Raw genomic sequence first — 20545 nt, 5'->3', positions numbered from 1 at the left:
AGGTTCTGGGGTTCTTTCCCCTCCACGGCAGAGCCTGTCGGCAGCCACTCTTGCACCCACAGAGCCTCACATGGAGAACTAGCCTTAGATGCTCTGCTTTGAACTAACTAGGAAGTAGGACGTTTACCATCTTTGAAAGTTTTCATGTTGCCATGTCAAGTTTCATGTTCTCAAAACTCTCAGAGGAAGGTTCTAGATCCTAGCCATCCATATTGCTTTCATTTCTTTCTTGTTTTTTTTTTTTCTTTTTTTCTTTTTTATAGCTGCACCCGTAGCAAATAGAAATTCCTGGGCCAGGGGTTGAATTGGAGCTGTAGCTGCTGGCCTGTGCCACAGCCACAGCAATGCCAGACCCGAGCCGTGTCTGTGACCTATGCCGCAGCTTGCAGCAATGCCAGATCGATCCTTAACCCACTGTGAGAGGCCAGGGATCGAACCTGTATCCTCGCAGACAGTATGTCAGGTTCTTAATCCACTGAGCCACAGTGGGAACTCCTGCTGTCATTTCTTAAATCAGCATATTTGATCTGGGAGGGATGGGGTTTGTTCTCAGGGTGGCTTCCAGCGGAGAACTTGCACCATCAGAGCCACCTTCTTTTTGACAAAGCGGGAACTCATCCTTGGAAAGTGTAAGGAGAGCGAGTTACCCCAAAGGGGTGGATTCTTTGCTCTCAGCTGCCACGACCCCTCTTGTGGATGTGCCCTCGCATCTCCACGAAGGTTAAATCGAGCCACTCTTGGCTGCAAATGCAACTAATCTCAGGCTGATCAGTTTCTCCAACAGAGGCTGTTTGCTGAAGTTCCGGGTTGCCCCTTCGTGCCTTTGTAGGCAAGCAGGAACCTGTACCTCCCCTAGCAAGTCAGGGCAGACCACGGACCAACCATCAGCTTGCTCAGACCTCACCTGGAAAGAGGTCATACTTCCTTTGGAAGATTCAGGCTCTCGTTTGCTTTCAGACTGGGTGCAGATCAAGAGGAGAGAGTGAATCTTCATCCATTTGCAGGCAGGCGATACCTAAGAAGCATTAGAGGTCTGTTCTCAGAAAGTGGACAGGCCCCCAACTCCTCTGCTGGAATCCCCGGAGTGCTTAGCGAATTGAATCCTGAGAATTTTAGAATTGGAAGGGACCCTGGTGTGGCCCTCACATTTGATAGTTGAGAAAACCAGTTCCCTAGCAATTTGGTCCAGATAACTTCTTCCCTGGAGTAGGCTGGAGCAAGATCTCCCAGTGTCCCAGCATTGCACACCATCTGTGCTAGAATGTCCCAGTCTGTATTGGCAGTGCCCTCAGCCCTGAGGCTACTGGAAATGGAAAGACAGCCTTCTAGATACGCGGGGTTGGGGTCAAGGAAGAGGCGTAAACCTAAGATTCAAATAATGTGGGAAGGACCAAGCTACAAGTCCTCACACACCCCTTCACATTTGCTTCGGGCTCAGTTTGTTTGTTTGTTTTTTTGTTTGTTTCTTTCCTTTCTTCCTTCCTTCATGCTCAGTTTCTTTTCTTTCTTTTTCTTCATGCTTAGTTTCTTTTTCTTTCTTTCTTTCTTTCTTTCTTTCTTTCTTTCTTTCTTTCTTTCTTTCGTTCTTTCTTTCTTTCTTTCTTTCTCTCTTTCTTTCTTTCTCTTTCTTTCCTTCCTTCCTTCATGCTCAGTTTCTTTTCTTTTTCTTCATGCTCAGTTTCTTTCTCTTTCTTTCTTTCTTTCTTTTCTTCATGCTCAGTTTCTTCTTCCTTCCTCCCTCCCTTCCTTCCTTCCTTCTTTCCTTCCTTTTTTGTCTTTTTAGGGCTGCGCCCTCAGCATATGGAAGTTCCCAGGCTAGGGGTCAAATTGAAGCTGTAGCCTCTGGCCTACACCACAGCCACAGCAACACGGGATCCAAGCCGCATCTTCGATCTACACCTCAGCTCTCGGCAGTGCTGGATCTTTAACCCACTGACTGAGGCCAAGGATCGAACCCACGTCCTCATGGATACTAGTCAGGTTCATTACCACTGAGCCATGATGGGAACGCCTGTGCTTGGTTTCTTGCACTGAGCCCAGTATTGGTCCTCTTATGGTGATGTGCAGAGTTGCTCATCCAGACTCAGCTGAACACACTTGATGCAGACCATTGGGGCGAGGGCAGTGCTTGTGGTGTGAGCAGTGGGAACAGGGGCTGTTTTTAGGGGGAAGGTGAGACGTGGATCTTTCCTTCCCCCCTTCCTTCCTTCCTTCTTAGTCCCATCTTTCAAAGCATTAGACCTTGCACTGTAATTGATTTCATTGCTTTCCTCCAAGAATGCCTGTCATTAGGACCTGACTGGTGCTCGGAATGGACCACAGCTAGCAAAGCCTCATGCAATGTTCATTCTGTCTTTTAAAGATTCACCTTGCATGGGTTTGGTCCTGCATTAGGAGCAGACCTCCTGCCATACTTGTGCGTTCATGCTATCAGTGGAGCAGTGTACGAAGTACCCTGCTGGGGACGGAAGGCCTGGTCAGTCCATTAATAGGAATCATCTTTTGTGATTTAAAAAAAATTATTTATTTTGATTTTTAGGGCTGCACCTGTGACACATGGAAGTGCACAGGCTAGGGGTTGAATCAAAGATGTGGCTGCCGGCCTATGCCACAGCCACAGCAACACTGGATCCTTAACCCACTGAGCTGGGCCAGGGATCAAATGGGCATCCTCAAGGATACTAGTTGGGTTTGTTACAATACTGAGCCATGGTGGGAACTCCTCATTTTTATGATTTTGGGTCATTCTCAGAGCCAGTTTTCATTTCTTTTCTTTTGGTTGCATCTACGGCATGCAGAAATTCCCAGGCATCAGATCAAACATGAGCTCCAGCAGTGCTCCTTAACCACTAGGCCACCAGGGAACTCCCAGTTTTCTTATCTATAAACCAAATTGAGATCCCAGATGACCTCTAGCAATGAAATGTAAGATTCCTGGGAGTTCCCGTCGTGGCGCAGTGGTTAACGAATCCGACTAGGAACCATGAGGTTGTGGGTTCGTCCCTGCCCTTGCTCAGTGGGTTAACGATCCGGCATTGCCGTGAGCTGTGGTGTAGGTTGCAGACGCGGCTCGGATCCCACGTTGCTGTGGCTCTGGTGTAGGCCGGCAGCTGTAGCTCCGATTGGACCCCTAGCCTGGGAACCTCCATATGCCATGGGAGCGGCCCAAGAAATAGCTAAAAAAAAAAAAAAAATAAATAAATAAATAAATAAATAAATAAAAAGAGTAAAACATTCCTGGATCTTCCTCTCTGAGATCTTCCTTCTCCTTTTTTGCAATTTTTCTCCCTAGTTTTGGAATCAGTTCCTGCCAAGGCAGGTTCATCAGCCTAACTCAGCTAAGGGATTTGACTGTGAGGATTCCCTTCTTGACTGATTCCTTTCCTTAAGCCTCCTTTGCCCTCCCTTGGGAGAAGATGCTCCCCCCTGGAAAAATGGCAGAGTTGGAGATTTCTGCCACCTGGATTAGCAGTCCTTGAAAAATAATTAAGATCTGGGTGTAAAGGGAAAATATGAAATGCATTAGAGGGTGTTCTCCAGGTTGAGCCAGGAAATCAGATGTTCTGGCTGAAAACCATCTTTTTTTTTTTTGTCTTTTTGCCTTTTCTAAGGCCGCTCTGGTGGCATATGGAGGTTCCCAGGCTAGGGGTCGAATCGGAGCTGTAGCCGGCCTACGCCAGAGCCACAGCAACGCGGGATCCGAGCCACGTCTGCAACCTACACCACAGCTCATGGCAACGCCGGATTGTTAACTCACTGATCGAGGCCAGGGATCGAACCCACAACCTCATGGTTCCTAGTTGGATTTGTTAACCACTGCACCACGACGGGAACTCCCTGAAAACCATCTTGAGACAGCTCCCTTGAATTGAAATTCCTTTCACCTGATCCATTATCTCAGTATCACACTTTCCTCTTTTCTCTAGTGGGAACCTACCCTTAGTTCTGTCTTTTGTACTAGAGCTTGGTTCTGCCCCAGACTCGGGTGGTGCTGGTGCTGGTGCTGGTGGTGGAGGGAGAAATCAGTGCCCTCTTGGAGTTCCCACTGTGATGCAGTCAGTTAAGAATCCGACTACAGCGGCTTGGGTCACTGTGCAGGTCCATCCCTGGTTAAAGGATCCGGCATTGCCGCAGGTACAGTGTAGATTGCAGCTGCAGCTCGGATTCAGTCCCTGACCTGGGAACTTCCATATGCTGCAGGTGTGGCTGTTAAATAAAAAAATTAAAAATCATACCTTCTTATTGCTTTCTGGCGGGGATTGTGGGCCCCAGGGTGTCCTGTCTGGTGTTTCCTCTTCACTGTTTTCTAAGACATGTTACCCCGGTGGACTGGTTTGTTGACCATATTAGAACCAGCACTATCGAGTCATTCATTCCGCAGTTACATTCCTTGACCCTGGAAATTTCCCCTGAATTCTCAAAACAGCTAGGTGAAAGCTGGAAAATCTGGTGGAACGGGGAAGGGAGAAGAATAAAAACGATGGCCAGAGCTGTGCCCCCTCTCTGTCTCCCTCCAGTTTAATTTTATCAGATAGCTGCAAACCATGCGTGTGGCTTGTTGGATCCACATTTTCAAACAAATGGCTTCTTTGTTACTGGGTTCAAAGTGCTTACTGGATTTTGTGGATTTCAGCAAGAGTACCCTTGGTGTGGTGGAATTGCAGGTTGTCTTACTCCATTTGTGCTGCTATAATGAAGTACCAGAGCCTGGATGGCTTCAAAACAACAGAAATGTATTTCTCACAGTTCTGGAGGTTGGAAGTTTAGGATGCCAGCATAGTCGGGTTCTGGTGGGGACCTCTCCTGGGTTGCAGACTCCAATGTCCACTGTATCTTCACATGGAGGAGCCTACGGGGTCTCAGTTATAAGGGCACTAACCCCTCATAAGAGCTCTGTCCTGATGATCTAAGCACTTCTCAAAGGCCCTACCTCCTGGTACCATCGCCCTAGACATCAGGATTTTTTGTTTTCCTTTTTGGCCACCCTATGGCATAGGGAGTTCTTGGGCCAGGGATCAGATCCCAGCCTCCGTTGTGACCTATACCAGATCCTTGAACCCACTGTGCTGGGCCAGGCATCGATCCTGTGTCCTGGCACAACAGAGACGCCACTGATCCTGTTGTGGCATAGTGGGAACTCTACCCAATTTTAACGTGAATTTTGGGGGGATACCAACATTCAACCATGGCATAGGTGGAGATGGAAGACCAAAGGAAGGGGTTGGGCTTGGGTAACGTCAGTTGGATTCTATTCCCTCTAGCTACACAGACATGTAGAAAGAGTTTCTGTTTTGATGTGACTCTTTGTCTTATTTCCATTCTCACTGACTCATGGTTGGCTGCCAGCAGATTGTATTAAAGAAGATCCAGGGAGTTCCCGTCGTGGCTCCGTGGTTAACAAATCCGACTAGGAACCTTGAGGTTGTGGGTTTGATCCCTGGCCTTGCTCAGTGGGTTAAGGATCCAGCGTTGCCGTGAGCTGTGGTGTAGGTCACAGATGTGTCTCGGATCCGGAGTTGCTGTGGCTCTGGCATAGGCCGGTGGCTACAGCTCCGATTAGACCCCTAGCCTGGGAACCTCCATATGCCGAGGGAGCGGCCTGAGAAAAGGCAAAAAGACAAACAAACAAACAAACAAACAAAAAACAAAAACAAAAGATCCAGGTCTCCCCTCTCCTCCCCCCAACAAGATGTAGCTACCAGTCTTCCTGAGGGGGCAGGTTTCAGGGTCTTCAGGGAGGTAAAAAGTCTGTGGGGCGTGAACCTGCCTCTGCAGTGGTCAGGTTCATGGTCTGGACCTTTGTATTAGAAAGTCATTCTTTGTGTATTTATGTATAACTGGGTCACTTTGCTGGGCAGCAGAATTTGACAGAACATTGTAATCAACTATAGTAAAAAAATTAAATATTTCAGAAAAAAGTGGGTTTAATTTTTGTTTGTTTATTTTTGTTTTTAGGGCCAAACCTGAGTATATGAATGTTCCCAGGCTAGGGGTCTAATCGGAGCTACAGCTGCCGGCCTACACCACAGCCAAAGCAACACCAGATCCAAGCCGCGTCTGCCACCTACATCACAACTCACTGCAATGCTGGATCTTTAACCCACTGAGTGAGGAACCGAGATCCTCCTGGATACTAGTGGCTTCGTTACCACTGCACCACAGTGGAAACGCCCAGAAGAAGGTCATTTTTTTTTTTGTCTTTTTTGCCATTTCTTGGGCCGCTCCCGCGGCATATGGAGGTTCCCAGGCTAGGGGTCCAATTGGAGCTGTAGCCACCAGCCTACGCCAGAGCCACAGCAATGGGATCCGAGCCGCATCTGCAACCTACACCACAGCTCGAGGCAACGCCGGATCGTTAACCCACTGAGCAAGGGCAGGAACCGAACCCGCAACCTCATGGTTCCTAGTCGGATTGGTTAACCACTGCGCCACGACAGGAACTCCAAGAAGGTCATTTTTAACTGTGTCTTGATCCTTCTCGGAAGAATGAATAATACCCCGTGGTGGCTGCTACCTGTAGGGAGGGGCCCGGGAGGAAGAGGAGGCCAAGAGGAAAAAAACCCGTAAGACACTTATGTGCTCATATTTCTCCTTCTTTTGCCAAGGTTTATGTTGAAGCTCACCCTTCTGGGGATGTTATTTGTTATTTATATTTGTCAAAGTGTCCTACTTCCTCAGGCAAGTGGGGAATTTCATTTTTCCTTAAAAGAGGGAGGAGGATGTATTCATTTCCTAGAGCTTCTATAACAAGTACCACAACTAGGTGACTTAAAGCAGCATTTACTCTCTCATAGCCTGGAGGCTAGAATTCCAAAGTGGAGGTGTCAGAAGGATTGGTTCTCTGGAGGCTCTTTGGAACAGTTTGTACCATGCATCTTCTCAGCTTCTGGTGGTTGCTGGCAATCTTTGGCCTTCTCAGCTTATATATGCGTCCTTCCAACCTTTGCCTCCAGCTCATCTGTTTGGCACGTTCAATCCATAACCAAGGCTTTATATGTTGAGTATGATGTAAGCAGACAAAGGGGGAAAGCTTTGCTGGCTAAGGATCTGCTACATGGCAGGCACTGTGTTAGGTGCTTTCAGGTTCACCTGCTAAGTTAATTTCATTATTAGGACTGTTCTGAAGGTAGGTGTTTTTTTGTTTTTTCTGTTTTTGTTTTTTCCGTTTTATAGAGGAGGAAACTGAGTCTCGGAAGATAACTAGCCCAGTCACATCCAGCCTGTCAGGGAAGGTTGGGCTGGAATCCAGGTTTCTGACGTCTGGATGCTCTTTTCATGTGTCTGTCAGCCCTTTCTTCTTCTCTGTTGCCACCTGTCTTTGTTCAAGATGTCACCCACATGTGGACATACCTTCTTAGGGCCCTGGAGTCGTGCTCCAGGAAGATGGGCTGAGTGCATTCTTACTAATTTGTCATTGATATTCACCTCCCTCCCCTATAACCAGGAGTTCCTTTGTCCAGTAGAAGAATCCCCTTTTACTCAGCTCACGTCCTGCTTTCTTTCTTTCTTTCTTTTTTTTTTTTTTTTGGCATATGGAAGTTCCTAGTCTAGGAGTCTAATGGAAACTGCAGCTGCTAGCTTACACCACAGCCACAGCAACACCAGATCTGAGCCACGTCTGTGACCTACACCACAGGTCATGGCAATGCCAGATCCTTTAACCCACTGAACGAGGCCAGGGATTGAAGCCGGCGTCCTCATGGATACTAGTCGGGTTCATTATTGCTAGTCCATGACGGGAACTCCTCAATGAAATTTCTTATTACACTTCTTGTCATGGTTTCAGGCACAGACACACACACACAGGTGCTCACCCCAGTACTCCCCCAAAGCACTAGAGACTAAGTAATGGAGCTGCGATCTTGACTCTGAGAGCAGCCATGGGTTTCCTTAAGGGAACGGGAGGTGCCTCAGGGTCCCCTGTCTGGTGTGCTGACAACCAGAAAGTCAGATGAGCACTGTCCACCAACCACCCTTTTTTCTGCCTACAGAGAAGCCGCCTTCTCACTGTGGCTTCCGCAGACGTGGTATCTTCTCATCTTCCTGTTGTTGTCTGAGAACTTGCTCCGTCCTCATGAGGTTTAACAGAGTGAGTCTGGACAGGCAAGAAGATCCATTTCTTCATTGAATTGCCAGACACTGAAATCCTGTATGAGCGTCTTGGACAGCCTTAAAAATATTGCATAGGTTTGAGAAGGTCTTTTCCTGTAGTGACACCGCTGAGTGGCTTGTGGCGTTATCTCCAAGGTCTGGCAGCTGCTAATGAAGGCAGTTGGCTGTTGTTTGCATTTGGTCATGTCCCACTGAGGGATGGGTTTCCACCGGCTTGCAGAGCTGCTTACCAGGGCTTTGCATGCCGTGGCGCTCAGACGCGGGACAGACGGACTGTGTGCCTGATGGTTAAGTCTTAGAAGAAGCAATGCTAACGTGGAGAATAGGGCTACGAGGAATCATCTCTTGGAAATAAATTACATTGTTTATTTTAGGGGAAATTTCTATCCAATTTAGGCTGCAATTTGATAGCACGTACTTTCCAGGCCCCCAGCTTTGTGTGTCTGGAACGAGCCCTTTCTGAACAGGCAGCTCTCCAAACACAGCGCCATGGGGTCACATCTGGGCAGCACCCTGCCAGGTGGCTTTAATTCTGTTTGCGATGTTTCTCTGGGTCTGAGCTACCCCAAACCATATGCGTGCGCTATTATTTTCCCTGAACATTTTTTAAAAGGTAATTTTATTTTGTTTATATATTTGGATAGGTAATATACTCACATGGTTCAAAATAAAAAATACATGACTGTTTATAATGACAATTTCCCTTCTCCTTCTTCGGCCAACTACCCACTTCCCGCCACAGGGAAGCTCCAAATGTTTCCAATTTCTTATGTGTCGTTACAGATATGTATAAATAACTACATATAGGTGCGTGTGTCTATACCCATGTATGTCTATGTGTCTGTATATTTATTTTTTCTACCCCCTTTCCTCTTACCTTTTATGCAAATGGTAACAGTCCATATATCTCATTGTGGATCTTTTATTTTTCTCACATGACAGTGGGTCTTTTTTTTGTCTATTTTTGGGCCACACTCAAGGTATATGGAAGTTCCCAGGTTAGGGGTCCAATCGGAGCTGTAGCCGCTGGCCTACACCACCGCCACAGCAACACCAGATTGGAGCCGAGTCTGCCACCTACACCACAGCTCACGGCAATGCCAGATCCTTAACCCTCTGAGTGAGGCCAGGGATCAAACCTGCAACCTCATGGTTCCTATCAGATTCGTTCCCGTTGCGCCCCAACGGGAACTCTGAGATACCTTTTTATTATTCACAGAACCTTCAGTTGCATGTACTTTGCAGCATGTGGGCGTTCCTGGGCCAGGGATTGAACCTGATCAACAGCTACAGCAACACTGATCCTTAACCCGTTAAGCCACAAGGGGACTTCTCTGATTCTGACTGTATGTGGGACCGTGTGGGTGTAGGACTAATCTACTGTGACTTTTGCAGGTGTGTAGAAGGATGAAGCAAGTCGTTTAACCTTCCGCCCATGGGGTGTTCTTCCTTGGACCTCCTCGTCTCTAGCCTTTCCTGTAGTTTTTGTGCCTTTTATGTACAGCCAGCCCTCTGGATCCACAGGCGTGGAATGCATGGATGGGGTCTACATCCCTGGATTCAATCCATTCCACCCGCAGTTGTGGGAATCCGTGGAAGTGGACCTCGCAGATGCGGGATGCGTGGCACAGGGAGGGTTGACTGTACTCTGTCATTTTACATAAGGGACATGGATTTAGGTATCTGTCAGGGGTCCTAAAAGCAGTCCTCCATGGTTACTGAGGGACAGCTGTACTTTTCTCACGCCCGCTCTGGGACAAAGAGTATTTTGGGGGGACTCGAGAGTAGGAGCCTGAGTGCTCCTCTTGATCTTTGGTGCTTTGTCTGTCTGCTTCTTGGACCGCATCACTCGGAGCAGGAGATGGAAGCAGGAGGCGCATCCTAGGGAGACTCTACATCGCTGTTCAGTGCCTGATGTGCATTAGGAGCCTGTCAAAAGTACAGAAAAAATTAATCCCGCCCGATCCCTAGGAACAAGAAGTCTAGTTGAGTCTAACAAATGTTTGTGGAGCTGTCCTCTTTGTCCCACCACGCTGCCGGCCCTGGGGCTCTAGGCTATGCCTTTATTCCCCGCTTAGTGCAGAGATCTCAGCACCAGACCTATCGCCCACAGCTGCTGCTGCATTTGTTTTTCTAAGGCGAAGCTCCGGTGTGTCACTGCCAAATGCTGTTTCACCTGACCTTCCCTTTATTGTCAGACCAAGGCACGTGGCGTAGTCCCCACCAGGTCTCACTGTCATTTTTGTATTTTTGATTGTTTTTTTGTTTAATTCATGATTTGCCTGTATGCATCCTGCTTACCAAGCCATTTTTTTATTGTTTTTTTTTTTTTTCTTTTTAAAATGATTTTTATTTTTTTCCATTATAGCTGGTTTCCAGTGTTCTGTGATTGTTACTCTTTTTAGGGATGAACATGAGGGATGTGGAGGTTCCCAGACTAGGGGTCGAGTTGGAGCTGCAGCTGCCGACCTACACCACAGCCACAATAACACCAGATCCCAGCTGTGTCTGTGACCTACACCACAGCTCACAGCAATGCTGGATCCTTAACCTGCTGTGCGAGACCAGGGGTCTAACCCGAGTCCTCATGGATACGAGATGGGTTCATTACTGCTGAGCCACAACGGGGAACTCCCCAGCCCAACTTGATATTAAGCATTGTTCCCAGAATTGTTCTTGGAGTTTCTGTTTCTTTGCTTAAGCTGTTCCAACTCTGAAAATGACCATCCACCTAATTCTTCATCCTTAAAGAGCCATTTCCTCTGATGCCTCTCTTGGGAAGCCTTTCTTAAAATTCTCCAAACAATAAAATCTCTTCCTCTTTTAAAGCCTTCTGCTATCTCATGTCTCTTTTTATTCATCAGTTGTTTGTGTGTCCTCTATGTCTGTGTATTTACCCCCTCATACCTCGCTCTTCTTTTGATTAGATTAACATTCTTTTTTTTTTTTTTTGGCCTTTTTGCCTTTTCTAGGGCTGCTTCCTGCAGCATATGGAGGTTCCCAGGCTAGGGGTCGAATCAGAGCTGTAGACGCTGGCCTATGCCACAGCCAGAGCAACTCGGGATCCGAGCCGCATCTGCAACCTACACCACAGCTCACGGCAACGCCAGATCCTTAGCCCACTGAGCAGGGCCAGGGATGGAACCTGCAACCTCATGCTTCCTAGTCAGATTCGTTAACCACTGCGCCACGACAGGAACTCCAGATTAACATTCTTAAAAGACTAAGTTCATCTTCCTTCTCACGCTCACTTCTCATGTTCCAGAAAGGCCACCACAGCTGTATCTGAAACATAGTTGAATTCTCTGCAGATCTGCACTGCACCTGGTATGTAGTTGGCTCTCAATATTTGCAGGATTGAGTTCAACGAAAGGAAGAAGGTTGCTGAGTAGTTTTGGTAAATTGACAGTTGCACCTACTGGGGATGTCCGGGGATGTGCATAAATTCATTAATAACTGAAACAACTGCATTAAAAAATGTGCACCTTAACGATCTACTTAACGCCATTCAGAAAGCAACTTCATTAAAGCACACTGTATCAGAGTCATGGCTCAGTGGTTAACAAATCTGACTAGGAACCATGAGGTTGCGGGTTCAATCCCTGGACTCACTAAGTGGGTTAAGGATCTAGCGTTGCCGGGAGCTGTGGTGTAGGTTGCAGACGCGGCTCGGATCCCGCGTTGCTGTGGCTCTGGCGTAGGCCGGCGGCTACAGCTCCGATTCGACCCCTAGCCTGGGAACCTCCATATTGCCATGGGAGCTGCCCAAGAAATGGCAAAAAGACCAAAAAAAAAAAAAAAAAAGCACACTTTAGCTACCAAAATTTACTTCTTGTTTTCTCACTGAACACATGTACACTTTTTTTCGAATCAGTATATATGTAATGTGGTATGCGGATTTTTTTTTTTTCGCTTAACATTTCATTTGTATATTTTAAAGTAATTGCTTATTTTTAATGTCTAGGTAGTCTGAGGAAACTGGTTTTTGAAGAATAAATCTGCAGGCAGATACAAGAGAGATCTTCTAGCTAGTCAGATGGTGTTATCATTTGTTATATGTCTGTTTTCTGAGGATAGAAAGCGTTACATGAAATTCCTATCTTTAGCGAGATGATTTATGTGCTATTATCTACGGCTTGTGCCTTTCATCAACCTCCATTCCTGGAAAAATTGCCTTGGAAGTTTTCCTTTCCCCAAATCTTATAGATTCATGAATCCGTTTATTGAAGGGCTAAATTCTGAGAGGACTTTTAACAGCTGGCAGTCTATGAATTGCTAAAGCAGAAGAGAGAAATATGTAAGATCTTTTGAAATCTCGCTTTCATTGCCCTTCTCATGTGACCCTAGAGCACCCACTTCCTACCTCTTGAATATGTCTTAAAGGATATCAGCTGCTTAACCTTCTGTTGGCGAGAGCTACAGTCAGGGTGCAGAGGAGGCAGAGTTGGGAAATAGATTGGTAATTGACAGGAAGTCACTGTGAAGGTTCTAGTTCCCTGTTATCTCACTGGGGATCTGGTGACTGTGGTCTGAAACATTCTCTTTCAGTGTTAAGGAGTTGGTGGGATCTTAGACTTCCAGTGAGCCTTAGTTGTTTTTGATTGCTAGAAACAAAAGGCCCAAAAAGTATTTTAAAAGGATTTCCCACTGTGCAGCAGTGGTAATCTGACTGCTGTGGCTTGGGTTGCTGGGGAGGCACTGGTTCAATCCCTGGCCCTGCTCAGTGAGATGAAGTTTCTGCTGTTGCCGCAGTTGCAGTGCAGGTCCCAGCTGAAGCTTCGATTCCGTCCCTGGCCCGGGAACTTCCAAATGCCTGGGTGCGCCCATAAAAGAATAAGAAAAAAAAATGTATCTTAAAACAATACGGGGGTTAGTATCTCACGTAATGGTTCCGAGGTTAATTCAACAACTCAGTGATGGCATCAGAATTGAGTTTTTTGGTTCCATTTTCCTGCTCTACTATCCTCAGGGGATTTGCTTAATCCTAGGTTTATTTCTATACACTGGCAAGGATGGCACTTGGAATTGTAGCATTGCAAGTACTGGCAACAGTTCTTGGTAAAAAAATAACAGGAATTTCCTCCAGGTTACTTTTTTGAATAGGCCATGAAAACTTTTCCCAGGCCACCCAGCTGACATCTCCTTTTGTTCCATTGGCTAGAGCCAGGTCACATGTTTGGCTTTAACCCAATCACAGGCAGGTTGGGAGGAGTAGCCTGCTCCTGACTGGTTCATGTCAGGCCTAATTCAGGCTATTGGAGGGAGGGGGCTGTTCTCCGGTCCATTGTGGCCTGAGAAGGAGAACTTGAACTTGATCAGTGTTCTCTCCGCAAGGAGGGAGGCACCAAGCAGGTGGCTCTTGGATTGACAGCTATTGATTTATTATTATTAATTTTTAAAGAGAGATCTAGGCCTGCTGATGGCCTTAAACAATTATATTATTCCTTGCCTTACCCAGTGGTGACGTTTGGATGTTATGAATTGCTGCATTGGGTGTGATCCTCCTAGGCTATCTGCAAGCATTTTTTATGGTTATCAAACTATGACCTCACAATGACCCTATGTCGTGGTGAGAGGGGGAGAACAACCAGCCTGTTTTTTTTTTTTTTAATTAACAGGAAGGATAACAGGTTTTTTTTTTTTTTAATGATGGAAAGAGATTTTAAAATAATGCAGATATAAATTCTATGGGTGAAAAATTGGAAAAGCAAACTTTATGGTGTCCCTTAGAATTCTTTGCCCCCCCCCAGACAAACTTTCATATGAAGTTCTAGTAAAAAAGGCTTCTTTTTCTTTCACTCCTACTGGGTCATAAAACTGTTGAAAGGAAATTTTAATGATCTGGAAACCTGATTTTTTTGGGGGGAGCCATCTTTGAGCATTTGGAGCGTGGAAACAGTCAGGCGTGGTGGGGGGTTTGACCTCGCAGCCCCCCCCGCTCTCCCTTTCTGGGCACTTTCTGCTGTGAGATGGATGAGGAGCTGACAAGCTGTCTTGGACTCAGGGCAGCATCTTTACTCAGAAGCAGATCCCTTGCAGGTGTGCTGTGTGCATGGCCTCTGGGGGGGTGGCTTCCCAGTGTGGGCTGTCATCAAAGCTGTGACAGCCCGGGTGACCCATGGACACACCTCTTTCCTCAGTGCAGCTATTATTACCTTATAGATGGATACATACGTGTGCCACCGACTGTCCTGTTGAAATGTGTGCTTGGCTGGAATTTTTGTTTTGTTTACTGTTTCTTTTCTGCCCACGAGTCATTTTTGTTGGAGAGAATGTAGAAATACAGGGAGGGACAGGGAAGAAAACAAAAGTTGCCCAAATTCCATCACTTTTAAACAGGTACCGTTAACATTTTAGTCTTTTTCCTCCTACATTTCTGTCTTCCTCCCTCCTTTCTCCCTTCTTTCTTGCCCCTTTTTGTTTTTCTTTTTTGGTCAGCACATAAAGACGATCACACAGAATATGGATATAGTTTTCTTTTCTTTTCTTTTGGTTATAATTCTCGTGTATTTAATTTACAAATATAATTGATTTACAATGGCTTAATTTAAAAATGAAATATTCTATTTTATAGTCAACCAGGATGACAAAACATCTCTATTTATCAAAATGTTTATCATCTCAGACTTCAAAATGTTTGTTTTTGATGTTCAGAAAGGCATTTGAGGATAATTATAGTAGGTTTAAGTCAAAGTTTAGAGTCTCGTGTAACACCTTACTCATTTGCATAAATTGGCTGGATAAAATTTTATATCCCCCCAACCCTCCAGTTAATACACGGTCTGGGGGTGGGCTCATTGGCTTTGAGTCTTCCTCTAAGCAGTGTGTGAACTCTGTGTGGCTCAGTTTCCTAGAGGTGAAAGGGGATGCAGGTTGTTTGAAGACTCATTGTCAAGATCTCTGTGGAGTGCTCAGTCCCTTGCCGGCGTTAATGTCTCCTGGCTGATGTTCCCTTTTGTCTTGGTGACTAAATGCCATCATACCTTTCCACAGGCCCCAATCCCTGGAACTGTGAACTAGGGCTGGAAACCCCAGCTTCTGGCCCCAAAACAGGATGTCCTGGGGAGCTTAGACCTGGGGTTTCTCAGGTTTGGTGCTACTGACCTTTCAGGCTGGATGTGTCTTTATTAGGATGGGGCCATTCCGTGCCTTGCCAGGCTCTACCCACTGGGGGCCGGAGCGCCCCTCCCCCAACTCCAGATATTGTCACAATCGCCTTGGGTTGAGAACCACGGGGCTGACTCCTCAGGATTTATGGCTCGGGGCCGCCCGTCGCCACCCAGAACAGAACTGCTGGGTGGCCAAGATGTGCACCTGTGAAAGTCAAGCACAGGCGTTGCCCGCCTCCTTTCCCAGGCTCTGAATATCTGTTATGCACTTGGTTCAAAGGGTTGAGGCAGCAGGATTTAGCTGCCCCAAAATCAAAGGAAAGACCTGCTCTGGCTGTCACCACGTCACAGCCAGGGCCACAGCTTGTCCTTTCTTGCCTCCAGACTGAGACGCCTGTGGCCCAGTGAATCATCGGGCGAAGGGGCCACCCAGCAGGAAGGTCTCCGAGCAGCAGTGATGTTGACTGCCATTTCGTCCCAGGCTGTGGGCAAGGCAGCTTTGCACAAAGTGCTGCTTCTCCAAGGCGCCTCTAAATCAGAGACCGGACCACTGGGCTCTCCCGGTCCTTGGGCTCCCCGTGAGGAAGGGCGGCCAAGGCCATTCTCTTCTCCCCTCAGAGAGGGAGCAGGAGCCCTCCCCCTGGCCAGATCATTGAGCTCCATCCTAGGACCAGTGGGCTATAATGCTTCCTGGTACCAACACGCCGCGGAGCCCAGGGCAGCAGTCAGGAAGCAGAGTATTTGTCACACGTCGATAAATCTCGCTGAGGATGCTTCTTTGATTTTTTTTTTTTTGTCCTTTTGCCATTTCTTGGGCTGCTCCTGTGGCATATGTAGGTTCCCAGGCCTGGGGTCGAATTGGAGCTGTAGCCGCTGGCCTACGCCAGAGCCACAGCAACTCAGGATCCGAGCCGCATCTGCGACCTACACCACAGCTCACGGCTACGCCGGATCCTTAACTCACTGAGCAAGGTCAGGGATGGAACCTGCAACCTCATGGTTCCCAGTCGGATTCGTTAACCACTGTGCCACGACGGGAACTCCCGAGGATGCTTCTTTGGTCCCTCTTATCCTGACCCTGAAGAATGTCTTTCCACCCACCTGTGGTTCTCCTCGGACTTTGTGGCAGGATGGTGGTGGCACAGCTGGCCTCTAGGGGGCAGTGGGGAGTTTTCCAAGGCCACTGACCCGCTGGCAGAGGGCAGGGGTTTTCATTTTTTTCCCAGAATGACCCAAAGTGGAAAACGGTTGGTGGTGTCCCTGTCTGGATGGCCAGGAGGCCCCCAGCCCCCTTGGAGACACATGGCAGGGTGCCTCTCCATGTGCTGTTCAGAATCTGCTGGGGGAACATCATTTTTGAAATGCCGATGGTCCAGTGGTCGAGGGATGGAGTGTGCTGTTGATTTCCACTCCTTGACAGGCAGTTCACCTGCACAGGACCAGAGAGATGATGCTGATGAGGACGGACCCTCCGAATCAGTGTGAGAACATCCAGAACCTGCGTATGGTTAGCCAGCCACACAGCGCTAAGGGGATTGGCTCCAGAGTGGGCTGTGACTTGTACTCACCAGTTGTGTGACCTTGTGCGGGGGACTTACCCTCTCTGCCTCGGTTTTCTCATCTGCAAAATGGGGATGATAGGAGCTGCTACCCCTCAGGAGTGTTCCGAGAACTGAATGCACTTAGATCTGTATCTGGCCCATGGTTAGCAATCAATAACTCATGTTGAAGTCTTGACTCTGTGCTGAGGCCCTGGGACATCAAATATGCAGAACATGTACTATATAGAGTGCAAGCTTTCTTTGGGGAGGTGGGCACGGCCCAGGTAGACCTCGAGATATTGTGGCTTTGGTTCCAGACCACCACGGTAAAGCGAATATTGCCCTCAAGTGAGTCAACGTGAATGTTTTTGTTTCCCAGCACATATACAAGTTGTATGTATGCTGTGGTGTAATCTATTAAGTGTGCTATAGTATTCTCTAAAAAAAAGTGTAATACTTTAATTAGATAATACTTTTTTTTGTCTTTTGTCCTTTTAGGGCCGCACCCACGGCATATGGAGGTTCCCAGGCTAGGGGTCTAATCAGAGCTGTAGCCTCTGCCTATGCCACAGGCACAGCAACATGGGATCCGAACTGCATCTGCAACCTATACCACAGCTCATGGCAATGCCGGATCCTTAACCCACTGAGAGAGGCTGGGGATCGAACCTGCAACCTCATGGTTTCTAGTCGGATTTGTTTCCGCTGCGCCACGATGGGACCTCCATAATTAGATAATACTTTCTTGCTAAAAATGCTCAACTATCATCTGAGCCTTCAGCCAGTCATAGTAGTGACCTCAAAGATCACTGGTCACAGTTTGCCATAATAAATACATAAATGAAAAAGTTTGAAATGCTGTGAGGATTACCAAAACATGACACAGGGACATGACCTGAGCAAACGCTGCTGGAAAAACGGTGCTTGATGCAGGGTTGCCACAAACCTTCAATTTGTGAAAAATGATCATTTGCAGAATGCATGAAGCAAAGTGCAGTACAATGAGGCATTATAATGAAATGCCTCTGTTGAGGTTAGTGATGCACTGGCAGCGACTAGTCCAGCAGAGGGAATATGGTTGTAAGAAGTTTAAGGTTCGAGGCGTTCCCCTCGTGGCTCAGCGGTTAGTGAACCTGACCAGGGTCCATGAGGATGCGGGTTCGATCCCTGGCCTTGCTCAGCAGGTTAAGGATCCCGTGTTGCTGTGTCTGTGGTGTAGGCCAGCAGCTGCAGCTCCCATTCCACCCCTAGTCTGGAAACGTTCATATGCCGTGAGTATGGCCCTAAAAAGCAAAAAAAAGTTTAAGGTTCGAGGTCTAAATTTTTTTTAGGTATCTCCTGTCTTTAATTCATTAATTTTAAAAAAGTGTATAATTTTTAAAGGTTACTTCCATTTACAGCTATTACAAAATATTGGCTATATTCCCTGTGTTGGACAGTACGTCCTTGAGTCTATCGTACACCCAAGAGTTTGTATCGCCTCCCTCACCCCTTTATTGCCCCTCCCTCCTCACTGGTAACCCCTAGTTCGTTCTCTATATCTGTGGCTCTGCTTCTTTCGTATTATATTCACTGTGTGTTGCATTTTTTTAGATTCCACATTTAAATGACATCATACAGTATTTGTCTTTCTCTGCCCGACTTATGTTACTAACATAATGCCCTCCACGTCTATCCATGTGGTTGCAAAGGGCATTATTTCATTCTTTTTTTTTTGGCTGAGTAATATTCCATTTGTGTGTGTGTTTGTGTTTACACCTCTTCTTTATCCAGTCATCTGTGGATGGTACTTAGGTTGCTTTCATATCCGGAAATTATAAACGATGCTGCTATGAACATTAGGGTGCGTATATCTATTTGAATTATTGTTTTTGTTTTTTTCAGATATATTCCCAGGAGTGGAATTGCTGGGTCCTATGTTAGTTCTATTTTTAGTTTTTTGAAGAATCTCTGTACTGTTTTCCACAGTGGCTGCACCCATTTACAGTCTCATGAATGGTGTATGAGGGTTCCCTTTTCACCACATCTCGAGGTCTAAATTTTTTTGTCCTTTTAGGGCCACACCTGTGGCATATGGAGGTTCCCAGGCTAGCAGTCTAATCAGAGCTGTTGCTGCTGGCCTACACCACGGCCACAGCAACGCCAGATCTGAGCTGCATCTGCGACCTACACCATAGCTCATGGCAAGGCCGGATCCTTAACCCACTGAGCGAGGCCAGGGATCGAACCTGCAACCTCATGGTTCCTGGTCAGATTCGTTTCCGCTGTGCCACAACAGGAACTCTGAGGTCTAAATTTTGACTTGTAATTCCAGAGTTGGTCTTTTGGCTTCTCTCTGCCTCCCATTTCCACACTCTCGGGTGACACTGCTAAGAAACACTTCCACTTCTTTGTCTTAAGATTACCCTCTGAATTTATAGGCACCTAGAAAATGCCTCAGTGACATAAAATGTTCACCCAACAGCTCAGCCTCCTGGTATCTGAATCTCTACCATAAGTGATGGAAGGATAAAGAATGGCCCAGTCCCCATAGGCACACTATTGTATGTGAAATGGATGCTCCATGGGGACCTGCTGTACAGTACAGGGACCTCTATTCAGTATTCCGAGATAACCTCTGTGGGAAAAGAATCTGAAAAAGAACGGATATGTGTGTGTATAACTGAATCTCTTTGTTGTACAGCAGAAATTAGCACAACATTGTGTATCAATTATACTTCAGTAAAACTTAAAAAAAAAAAAAAAAAAGAGTGACCGGGTCTGAGAACCATGTGGGGCTGTGTTCCTGGGACCATCTGGAATTGCACACGAGGGAGTGATGGATGGGAAGGCAGCTTGGTGCCCTAGGCTTACTCCTGATTCTCTGTTCCTCTGTGGTTTATTATCCCCAGGGAGGCCTTCATGGCACAGATGGAAGTTCCCAGGCTAGGAGTCGAATCGGAGCTGCAGCTGCTGGCCTATGCCACAGCCAAAGCCATGCCAGATCCGAGCTGCATCTGTGGCTTATACCTCAGCTCACAGCAATGCCAGATCCTTAACCCACTGAACGAGGCCAGGGATCGAACCTGCATCCTCATGGATATTAGTCAGGTTCATTACCCCTGAGCCACATTGAGAACTCCTGGTCTCTTCTTTTTCTGGTTGAAGCAGTGTTACCTGCACGCTCTGTTCCTAGGCCACTGGACACGGCAAAGGAATGGAGTCTCATTTTCTAGCCCTTGACCTGGCTCTGCCTGGAAAGGCCTTAGACCATGAGGATGACATGGCAGGGGGCAGGGGCCTTGCTGTAGGGTCCCTATCCTGGGTGAGTGGGAATCTGAAATTTCAGTACAGAAAGTGCTGTGGGCTTTGAGGTTTGATTGATAGCTGGGCCATGAGCAGGTCTTGGGCCTTAACCCACAAAGAAAGTGGTGGATGAAGGATTTGAAACTCGTAGAATTCTGCTTGTTCAGACATCCACAAATTCTTTTCTTTCTGTTCCTCTCCTTGATTAAGAAGAGCTGCTCTTGGATAAAGATTCAGCATTGTAACTGCTGTGGCTCAGGTTCAATCCCCAGCCGAGGAACTTCTGCATGGCGCTTATGTGGCCAAAAAAAAAAAAAAAAAGGATCTGCTGAATAATGAACACAGACATCTGAAATAGTGAGAAAATTGACTAAGACATCAACTCAGCTGCATGGTTTCGTGGGGAAAAGCATGGAGCTCAGTTGCCTGGGCTTGATTCCCAGCTCTAAGACGCAGGTGTGGCTGAAAATAAATTAATAAATAAAATGAAAAAGGAGA

This window comes from Phacochoerus africanus, chromosome 1 (genome assembly GCF_016906955.1).
Source record: "Phacochoerus africanus isolate WHEZ1 chromosome 1, ROS_Pafr_v1, whole genome shotgun sequence".
In the NCBI taxonomy this organism is placed as follows: domain Eukaryota; kingdom Metazoa; phylum Chordata; class Mammalia; order Artiodactyla; family Suidae; genus Phacochoerus; species Phacochoerus africanus.
Note: the sequence above shows the minus strand (reverse complement) of the source record.